This window comes from Cyprinus carpio, chromosome A3 (genome assembly GCF_018340385.1).
Source record: "Cyprinus carpio isolate SPL01 chromosome A3, ASM1834038v1, whole genome shotgun sequence".
NCBI lineage: Eukaryota > Metazoa > Chordata > Actinopteri > Cypriniformes > Cyprinidae > Cyprinus > Cyprinus carpio.
This window is the reverse complement of record NC_056574.1, coordinates 8285692-8297412: the sequence shown is the minus strand read 5'-3', so window position 1 is coordinate 8297412 and position 11721 is coordinate 8285692.

Genomic DNA, 11721 nt, shown 5'->3' with positions numbered 1-11721 from the left:
GAGATGGTTATTGATTTTTAGAATGAAAGAACAGGATATAACCCACTCTACACGAATTAATGGGGAACAAATACAATTAGTAACATATTCTAAATATCTCGTATATGTCTTTTGGATCATAAGCTTAAATGGGATGTATGGACTGACTTTTTAAGAAAGAAGATACAACAAAGGTTTTATTTCTTTAAGAAATTAATGTCTTTTAACCCGTCCATAGCAGATTGCTTTTGATGTTTTACGGGGCTTTTTTATAGAAAGCATTATGACTTTCTGTGTGAGCTGTTGGTATGGAAAATGCTTCAGAGGCTCAGAAGAATCAATGAGGAATGTATTAAACAATGATAAGCAAAATGTTGGGAACTAAGTTAACACGCATAGGGAGTATATATAAAGAGAGCGTGCTGAGTAAAGCGAATATCATTCATTGTGAATGATAAGAGAGGCATCCCCTTTCATATGCATTTAATTTTACCATCTGGCAGAGAGATATTGTGTTCCTCGTGCATGAAAAACCGGTCCAAACAAATCCTTTATCCCCCAAGCATTAGATTTTTAAAATTCTTCTTCCAGGCCTTGACTGATGGTCAGCTGGTCTGATCAGCTTAAATTAGATTGAATTTTAAATCATTGATTGTTAAATTTTGTATTTGCTATATATATATATATATAGATATATATATGATTTGTGATGTATGTTGGGAATATGCCTGCAAATTACTTTCCCCAAAGGGATAAATAAAACTGCTGACTGACTGACTGACAATTGTATTCTAATGACAGTTGTTTTACACACTACAACACAGCCAGTGAATAACATTTATCCAAACATCTTATTTTAGGTTGATTATGAATGCTCCTAACATGATATTCAACACAATGTTCAGAAACATATGTGTGCAAGTCATTGTAACTGTTTTGGTCAATGGAAGACTCTCCTATATTTCAGCTATTTGAAAAGCAAAAAAAAAAAAAAAAACTTTAAGAAAAGAGAAAATCAAACCAAAAAATTATTAAGTGTAGAAATACTTAACCCTAGTCCTGATCCGTAACCTTCATATGTTAAATAGAATTTATATATATTAAAAGTAGTTCTGTTCATCTAAATTTGTGTTTCATGACCATTTTAAGCAACATATTAAAGAATATTAAGAGAATCAATCAAAAGGCAACTCTTTAAAAAAAACTTGATGAATAAACAGAGGCAGTAGGTGTGGCCATGAGAGTCATACAGCTCCTCCCTCATCGTTTGACTCCTCCCCCACATCATCATAGTCTGCATTAAAAAAAAATAATAATGTTATGAATGCAAGCATGAGTTTAATTTCATTTAAATCAGCAAATTATTCATATAATTATTTCAAACTATGTGTCTCTTAAAACAGGTGCTAATAAAGAATGAGGCATGTCCAAACCTTTTGACAGGCAATTTATTTTTTAATAATTAAAATAAATGTTGGAATCATAATAAGGTTACCTAACAGGTTTATCACATCTTCAGTGATCCTACTCCACACATCATCATACTTCTCCTGATCTCCCTCTTTACACATGTACAAAAAAAATCATTAAAATTTTTTATACACCTTGAGCTTGTCATACAGTAGGTCCCCTGTCACCTCATGACAGATTATTAGATTACACCTGATATAGCCATAATAATTCATGAATGGTATAAACACATTCAATATATCAAAGAAACAAATTTAGTTTTATTAAAAAGTTCTTTGTGACTCACCTGTTGCACATTGAGAACATTGTCCATTAATGATGACATCATCATAATTCTCTGGTGTGTCCACTACACACACACACACACACACACACACACACACACACACACACACATTTTAAGCTCTTAATGTAACATTGACATTAAAATGACATTTTATTTTATCTGAACTGGCCTTCACCTTAAAGAAGTAGGATGTAAAAATCCATGAGTAAAAATTATCCAAACATAAAAATCACCTTTTTTCAGTACCATAGTTCTGTCCAGTAGTAACGACATCATAATCTCCCTCTGGTGTGTTTGTCTACAAATTTAACACGAAACCATTGTCATTATATGCGCAATATGCACATTGTAGAATTAAAGCGCGAGAACTACAACTAAAGTAAACAGAAGAGCATCAGCACCTGTCTCACGATCTGGTCTTGGTCCACCAGTGAAGATATCCCGCATCCTACAATCCTGGCGTGATCTCATTACCCTCTCTACAAAATCAAAATATATAAGTTTTTTTTTGGAACATTTCTAAAAGTGGAACTTTCATATATTCTAGATTCATTACATGTAAAGTAAAACATTTCAAAAGTTTTTTTTGTTTTTTGTTTGTTTTTTGTTTTTAATTTTGACAATTAGTGCTTACAGCTCATGAAAGTCAAAAAATCAGTATCTCAAAATAATTAGAATATTTACATTGAGTTTCATTAAATGACCATCCCTACAGTAAATTCCGGGTATCTTTTTGTTCTTTGAAACCACAATAATGAGGAAGACCTGCGACTTTGCAATGGTCCAGAAGACGATCATTGACACCCCTCCGTGAAGAGGGTAACGTCATCAGAAGGTCATTATTGAAAGGGCTGTTAACAGAGTCCTGTATCAAAGCATATTAAATTCAAAGTTGACTGGAAGGAAGAAATTGGGTAGCATAAGGTGCACAAACAACAGGGATGACCGCAACCTTGAGAATGCTGTCCAAGCAAAGCCGATTCAAAAGCTTGGGAGAGCTTCACAAGGAGTTGACCGAAGCTGGAGTCAGTGCATCAAGAGTCACCACACTCAAACGTCTTCAAGAAAAGGGCTACCTTCTACCCTTTCCTGATTTCATTTTGCAGCAGGACTTTTAGCACCTGCCCACATTGCCAAAACCACTTTCAAGTGGTTTGCTGACCATGATATTACTGTGGCTTGATTGGCCAGCCAACATGCCTGAACAATAAAGAGCCTTCTGAAGTCGGCTATTAATGAAACCTGGGCTTCAATAGTGCCACTCAGTAGTGCCACAGCTGATCGCTTCCATGCCACACCTCAATGATGCTGTAAATTTTGTGCTTAAGTCAGCCCCGACCAAGTTTTTGAGTGCATCAATGAACATATTTTTAAATTACTTGAGCTTTTTCTGTTTTGCAAATCCTTTTATTATTATTATTATTATTATTATTATTATTATTTATCTTAGGAAATATTCTAATATTTTGAGATACTGGTATTTTTGACTTTCATGAGGCTATAAGCTACCAATCATCTAAATAAAATAAAAAAAATATATATATAAAAAAAAAAAAAACTAAACAAAAAAAAAAAAAACAAACTTTTTAAATGTTTTACTTTACATGTAATGAATCTTAAATATATGAAAGTTTCACTTTTTGAGATGTTACAAAAAAAATGTTTAAATAATTTTTTTAGATGGCACTTGTGTATGTGTATAATATATATATATATATATATATATATAATATGATCCTTTCACCCTCTCTTCAAAACTCTAAATTATAGATAGTAGAGAGAGAGAGAGCACGTGAGAGAAAGTCATTATTCTTGCCTGAAATTTTCTAAATTTCACAGTTGCGTATAGAAACATATATTTTTTATGTATTATTATTATAATTTCATCTTTGTAGGATTCAACTTTGCAAGACGTTTTGAAAAGTTAATATCAACAACTTAATCCTTACACAACATGAGGTGCCAAGCTGATTTCAACATTGTAAGGGTAATGAATTTTTGTTTTCTAGCAATCGAGGAGAACAGTAAACACCTGTAGAGAGTCCCCTTTTGAATCATACACAGTTACCGTTAGTTCTGTCCTGCTGATGCCTCACCTCTATGATTAATTGGATTGTGGTCTGTTGATAAATTTCCTCATATACTGGCCTCAGTCTGAGACTGATCCTGTGTAGCCCTGTGTACCATCAGTCAGAGAGAGCTGTGAGTGTAGACATACCAAACCTGCTGTCAGTTCACACACACATGACTGTGATCACACACTGGAATAAGACACATATGACAGTCTCCTGGATCTCTCTCCCTACCTCTCCTCATCACTCTGTTCTGCTGAATCAGTATAAGCAGTGGCACTAAGATCAGTAAGAACACAACCTCCCAGAGCAATCACAAGCACTGGGGGAGCGACGGAGAGAGTTTGTGGAGGATAAACTGATGTTAAGCGCACTGGAGGAGAACCTGGGTAGAAACTGGTGTTGTTGTGGCAGGAGTAGTGGACACTGACAAATCTGGCAAAAACAGACAAACACATTCAAAACATTCCATGATTGTTGAATACATAAAAAGATTTATAAAATGAATCATATTTGTCAGAGTTTTGCTGTGACCTGCACAGGTGAGTCCAGCGTGCTCTTTGTGGGAGCAGTCAGTGTGGCTTTTCAGGGAGAGAGGACAGTCCCACAGGTGAATCTCATTCCCTCTGCACTCGGACTCTGTTCATCCACACACACCTTCACCAGCACCAAAGACTGAATTCCCCCATCAGCCCTCAGTGCTGCTCCACAACCCAGCTGCCTGCAGCCACCTGAGCATCGCTGAGTCCCACTGATCATCACAGACTGAGCCCCACACAGCGTTATGATTACACACCTCCAGCCTCCCAGAGCACCGGCCCTTATCTCCACTCAGTCTGAGAGGAACATGACCTAAAACACACACATCAAACAGCACTGAGCAGCTTTAGCAACATTCACTACAAAACACACAATGAAACTGATCCGGGATGTCTTTAAATGTATGATTCTCGAACCTCTTGTTTTTTGTTTGAATGCACATATTTTAATAATTTATTTGCAAACAAAGTTTACATTAACTTAAATGTACATTTTCAGCTTTAGCAACATTCACAACAACAACAACAACAACAACAACAACAACAAAAAAAAATCATAATGAACTTACTTGAACACTGTCCTCGTGTACTGGAGATGGTGAGGTAGAACATGTCAGAAACTCTGAGGAGACTCACGTAACTGAGTCCTCTGAGATTAAAACATTAAAATTTCATTTACCACTGAATAGAAACAAAATACTTTAAAAGACAGAAAATTCATATTATAGTTAACACAAACAGGTCGTTGTTTTTGTAAACCATGTTTTAAATCAAGTTAAACTATCAATCTCACCTGAGCAGGTAGATATTCGGCGACTTCATTATCAACAGTGCATGCTGTCCCCAGGGTGGAAGATGGGACACTGCCATAAAAAGTGGAGTCCATGTTTTGTCGCAATTAAGGTAAGGTTATCAAGCCAATTATGAGACTTCAGTTCCCTTTGAATTACTGGGGTTCACCTGCCAGAAATCTTCCACAGTTCAGCTCTTGACAGATCAGACTCGCTGTGTCTCTGTCCATCTGGTTGTTAACACACATTACCCCAGATCCATTGTAGAAAACCTCCACTTCCCTTCACGAGCCCCATTCCGTTTAACCTGATTCTCTTTTAAACTCTAGATCGAAAAGGATTAGAATCAACCTCAGCTCCTCACAGACATGACAAAGCGTTTTTAATTATACCAGATTGTAATTATTCTAATTCCTCAAGTAATGAATTCATCCATGTTTTTTCCTTAATTATTCCATTAATGATTTTTATTAATAAAATTATAATTATATAGATTTTCAATTTATTAATATATATATAAAAATACTAATATATGACCAAATGCTTAAACAGGCATATTGTTTAGCTACCCTTTGTCATATAGACATCGCAGTCTGTAACTACCAGCAACATTTTTTAAAGGTCCTCAAAGTTTAGTTGTAAGCCTTTATGTCCTCCTGATTTACTAAAAAGAACCAACTCATTAGAGATTAGTTTGGTCACACTGTGTTTTTTATTTATTTATTTATTTTTGGCTGTAGATTCAGTAGTGTTATGTTGCTGTGCAGACGAGTGAGTAGTTAAGAAAACTTTTAAAGTTTAAATAAAATTATTATTTGCATTATTGTTTACCTGAGCACACGACTCCTACATCCTCCTTGTTGATGACCAGTCATGGTTTTCCCCAGGCCTGGAGAAGAGGCAGCTCCACAGGGACATCCTCATTCCCCCTCACACTCCCAGCACCCTCATCCAGCCCCATATTTGGTCCCAGAACGCAGGACCAAACCAGGCTTGTACCATGCTGGTTTACTGAGGGCCAAACTCCACAACTGCAGCTGGTCTGCAACACCACAATTGGGGCATCTTTAATATCCCAGGAGTCATCACAACACTTGTCCCCCATGAGCCACTGTAGAAAAATCCTCCAGCCTCCCTGCCAACAGTCTACCCCCCAGAACCCCCACCCAGCCTATGGACCCGCGACCTGAATTATTCATAGACAGAAAAAACATGATTGTACATACGTATTTTTGATCGCACGAACAACTGAAGAATCTGCTCAGATGTTGAATTTATCTCACCAAAGGTGTTTCTTTTACTGAACTGCTTGGTGTGTGGAGCTGCAGGTTTAGAGTTTGGTGAAGAGCTGCAGTTCTTCCAGATGAGCTTTACTGTCTGAGCGAGTATTTATTTGTCCATTCAATATTTATCTAAAAATATACTACAACGTTTGTTTAAAATGTGTAGTTTTTTATTCTGAAACCCATGACTTCCAGTGTGGTGGTGATGGTGCTCAGCAAGATCAGATGGACTCCAACATCTCCGTCTGTGAGAACATTCAGCGCTCGACTCCATGAAGAGATGGAACATTCTGAGAGTTTTTTGTTTCCCGTCCCGACACAATCAAACACATCGCCCAGATTTTCCAACACTTCCCTCACTCCAAACCAGTCTGCATTCCCACAACAGACACAGCATCCCACAATTCAGGCTGTCTACAGAGGACACTGGCAGTCTCGTCAGTATCCCATGCATGCCATCACACAACTGTGCCCCCACTCCTTTTGAGGAACTGAAGCTCCACTCTTTTCCAGACACTTGTCCTGAGCCATTTACCAGCCTGAGATCATGAAACCTGTGAACAAAACAACTGAACAGCTCTTTCAAACAGGATGAAAACGAGTGTCAAGATATTGAATCAATACAACAAGCAGTATATTATTTATATATTTTTATTATTATTATTATTATGTAATTTTCCGTGGGAGGAGTCATCAGCTGGTGATCGCCATTAAGATGGCTAATTTGCCCGCTTCTGCACTTTGAGCTTCAAACCGCTGATATTGAGGAGTTCTATGAGTGACGCCACGGCTACTACGCCCAGATTTTTTTTTGCCAGCCCATGTTGTGCGTACATAACTTCCAGCGTTGACATTCAATGCGATGTTCTATCATTTGCTTAATCAGTGGTATGTTAAATTTGAGCCACTATTGTTAATAAATTGTTAGTAACTTGATCGATGTATTTGCTCTTTTGTGGATTGTAAGAAAGCCATCCCAAGCATGGCTTTGGTTCTTAGATTTGATTTTTACAGAGGTATGCCATTGCATGCTTCAAAGTTATTTTGAACATACATGCATGATTGCTGTGTATGTATTATTATTATTTTTTTATTTGTTTTATTTTTTCAGGATGACATGCAGAGGATCAGGAGGTGGTGGTGTGTTGTTCTCTTGACAGCTTCACTTCTGCAAATGTATGTAGCTGTTTGAATGTTCCTATGAAACATTACTCTGTACCTATATCTACCAATATACCTAACTCTGTCTAATCATTCTAAAAGGTAATGCCTTCTAGTAGAGCAGCAGGTTATTTGTGCACATACAGTCATTAAGAAGAACTAATAATTACATATATGTGGGTACATGCAGAGTAGTATTTTTTTTCTCAAGTTGTTACAGCCACATAGTTGTTCAGATATTAAATTGAAGGGATTATGTACAAGGTCTCAGTATTCATCGCATAAAGCGATCATTTTGCAGCAGTAGCTATCAGTTAACATCAGCATCAAAGACATTTAAAACATTTCAGCTAACTAACCTTCACTTTCAGACAGCAGCAAGTGTTTGAAATAACTTCTGGTTTTGTATCCCATGTCGATTTTATTCATCACATAAGTACAGAAATATTTGCATTCAAATGTAAAAAAGATCTCCATGTGAATCATGTATGGCCAAATATATACCAAATATCTCCCAAGGGTTATTACAATTAATGGCAAAATTAATGTGTAGAAATGTAAACTAATAATGATCCTACTGACACACTACAGCAAAAGATATAATTAATTGGCTTAAAAACAATTTTTTTTCAATGTGAAAATACTAAATATACCTAATAATTCTGCACAGTAAGATATATTTATTAATATTTTATTAGTAGTATTATAAAAGAATGAGTAAAGCAGTGAATGACAACAATCTATAAAAGTTTGTCTTAAGGCGTTGTCTTTGTAGTCTGTGTTTATATGGTCGTTTAATATCTTTTATATACATGTATAAAGTCAAACCTATGTATGTATCTTTTTTTTTTGTTTCGAAGCCCCCTGGAAATCCTCAGCAGTTGGTTTTGTCAACAGTTGACTCTACATATGACACTTTCTCTGGTATGCAGATGGTTTAGAGATGTGGTCACTGCAAGTTTTTCGGAGCCGTGCACATTCTTGCCTGGCTAGACAGTGCAAAAGATTTTTTTTCCGCTTAATGCACATTCTCCTCCAATTAAATTTTGTAGTACAAGGCTGTTAAACTTTTTTTTATTATTATTATCTTTCCTGTATTTTGTCTATGACTGCCAGTTGTGCACTAACTCAATAATTGCATTCCGTGTCTTCATCGTAGGATCGAAGTTCAGACGGATGAACAGCATCAGGAATGCTTTGCAGTTCAGAGTCTTTTCAAGTCAAACCCACCAGGGTACAGGGGAAGAGGTCAGCGTAAGTGAACTTCTGGGCAGCTCCTCAGATGTTTGGCACAGGATTTTGTTCCAAGGACTGTTTTTTTTTTTTTTTTTTTTTTTTTATGGCATGACAACACCTTGGTGTGTTAAGTTCATAGAAGGAAAGAGAGAATGAACTGAGATCAGCTGGTTTTGATGTATTAATTGATGTAATTTAAAGTTAAACTTGCAGTGTATAGTGTTTTTAAATAGAAAAAGCTATAGCAAACACTGGTACGACAACAGGTTCCAGCCGCCATTTTACATCAGTTCATCAGCCTTTGTATGTTTCTCATTTTATGGTAACATCATTTGCCATGTATTGCTTAAAGCAGGCCTGAAGTCCATCTAAATAATGAATTCTAATTTTAGTTGTGGCAATTCTGTGTAACATTTCAATTACCAATGATTTTAGAAAGTGCTTTGGGGGGCAAGTGATTAAACGTATTATGCTTTTATATAGATGCTGGTAACTACATAAATGCAGGATTGTTGAGGTTTTCTGTATGCAGCAGTTCAGGATAACAAATTGCAGAAAAAAGTGGACGCATTTTTTGGGTTCAAGTTCTTTAGAACTCCAGTATAGTTCCTTCCCTGGCAAAGTAACTATGGATTTATTGTAGTAAAAATATTTGTTAAGTATATTAATTACCATGTGTTGGTACTGATCGTAGCTATGGGAATGTTCAGTATATTGGTGCATGCGTTCAGAGACTGGTGACAATTTGTTACATTTTATTATTTATGCATTTTAGTAGACGCTTTGATTCAAAGTTTACCATTACACATAAGGCTATTATATGTGTTATATACACACACATACATACACACACACATACAGATATAGAATATAAATAGATATAAATCAAGGCACGCGAGAATCATCTCCCATGCAAACTACACGCCGCATTGAGTATTGTCGCGGTCACTTTCTCTCAAAAACCAGCGAAAGTAAATGCTTGGTGTAAAGCCTAATAATAAAGTCATGGAGTGAGCAAATTAAACCATTTTATTTATATTCTGTTCGTCTGCATCCAGAACCTCTTTGTATTTATATGGGATGTTGTGGAAACGCAACAATAAAACGCAAAAAACACAACATTTATATTCGCTTTTTAATTTATATTAAAAGTTTAAGTTCTTTCTGAATGTCTACTTCCTCAAGATTCCAACTCTGCTCATATAAGGCCATAATTTCACACCAATAAGCTGGTAATGTTATCCATTCAAAGACTGTTAAGAATATCTTATTTAAACCACACCGCTGAGGCTGCACTCCAATAAACTTACAAAAAAAAAATACAATTAAATTCAAATTCAACACATAAGATGATCTTATTGGTGTACAGATGAGACAGACTGCACTCTGGGCTACTTGCAATAAATTGATACAATTAAAGTCTACTGTGTTTCACAGTCAACACGTGTGTAAGTTGGCCAGGTTTAAAACAAGAAAGAGTGCACTTTCAGATAAAACAAGGTGTTTTATAACGTACCATATGGAGGCAGAAAAACAAAGTTCTTTAACATCCGCGGGATTTGCTTTGTAAAAAAAGATTTAAAACGCAAAAGGTTCTCGAGTCGCACTGTTTCTGTCCGTGGTGAAAGTGAATTTTTTAATGGTGATGATAGCCATCAAGAAGAAAAACTCTAGGGCTAAATTTTTGTATTTAAATGTGCCACTCTTGCTTGAGCAACTTATAATACGTAACCCTGTGTGTCAAAATGTAAGGAATAATATGCCGTTTATATTTGAGCTTAAATGCCTATGAAAGATTTCTTTACTGTAATATAGTGCTGGTCATGTAATTAGAATTATCATCAAAAGTTGGATTTATTTCAATAATTACATTCAAAAAGTGAAACTTGTATATTATATTCATTCATTACACACAGACTGATATATTTCAAGTAAGCGGTTTCTTTTTAATTTTGATGATTATAACTGATAACCAAGGGAAACTCCCAAATTCAGCATCTCAGAAAATTAGAATATTGTGAACAAGGTTCAATATTGAAGACACCTGGTGCCACACTCTAATCAGCTACGAAACTCCTCAAAACACCTGCAAAGCCTTTAAATGGTCTCCCAGTCTAGTTCTGTGGGGTACACAATCATGGGGAAGACTGCTGACTTGACAGTTGTCCAAAAGATGACCATTGACACCTTGCACAAGGAGGCGCAAGACACAAAAAGGTCATTGCAGAAAAGAGGCGGGTTGTTCACAGAGCTCTGTGTCAAAGCACATTTAATCGAGAGGTGAAGGGAAGAAAAGATGTTGGTAGGAAAAAAATGTAAAAGCAATAGGGATTAAACCGAACTCCTGAGAGAGATGTCAGGAAACAAAAACCCATTCAAAAATGTGGGGAGATTCACAAAGAGTGGACTGCAGCTGGAGTCAAAGCCCAAGAACCACTATGCAATTGTGTATGCAAGACATGGGGTTTCAGCTGTCGACTCCTTGTGTCAAGCCACTCTGGAACAACAGACAGCGCCAGAAGCTGGCTCGCCTGGGCTAAATACAAAAAGGACTGGACTGCTGCTGAGTGGTCCAAAGTTATGCGTTCTCTTGATGAAAAGTAAATTTTGCATTCTTTGGAAATCAGGGGTCCCAGAGTCTGGAGAAAGAGAGGAGAGGCACACAATCCACGCTGCTTGAGGTTCAGTAAAGTTTCCACAGGTCAGTGATGGTTTGTGGTGCCATGTCATCTGCTGTTGGTCCACTTCAGGCTTTCTGAGGTCCAGCGGTCATCGCGAGCCTGGCGCTCAGGAAGTTTAGAGCACCCTGCTTCCTGCTGCTGACCAACTTTATGGAGATGCAGATTTCATTTTCCAACAGGATCCTGGCACCTGCACACAGTGCCAAGCTACCAGTAACGGGTT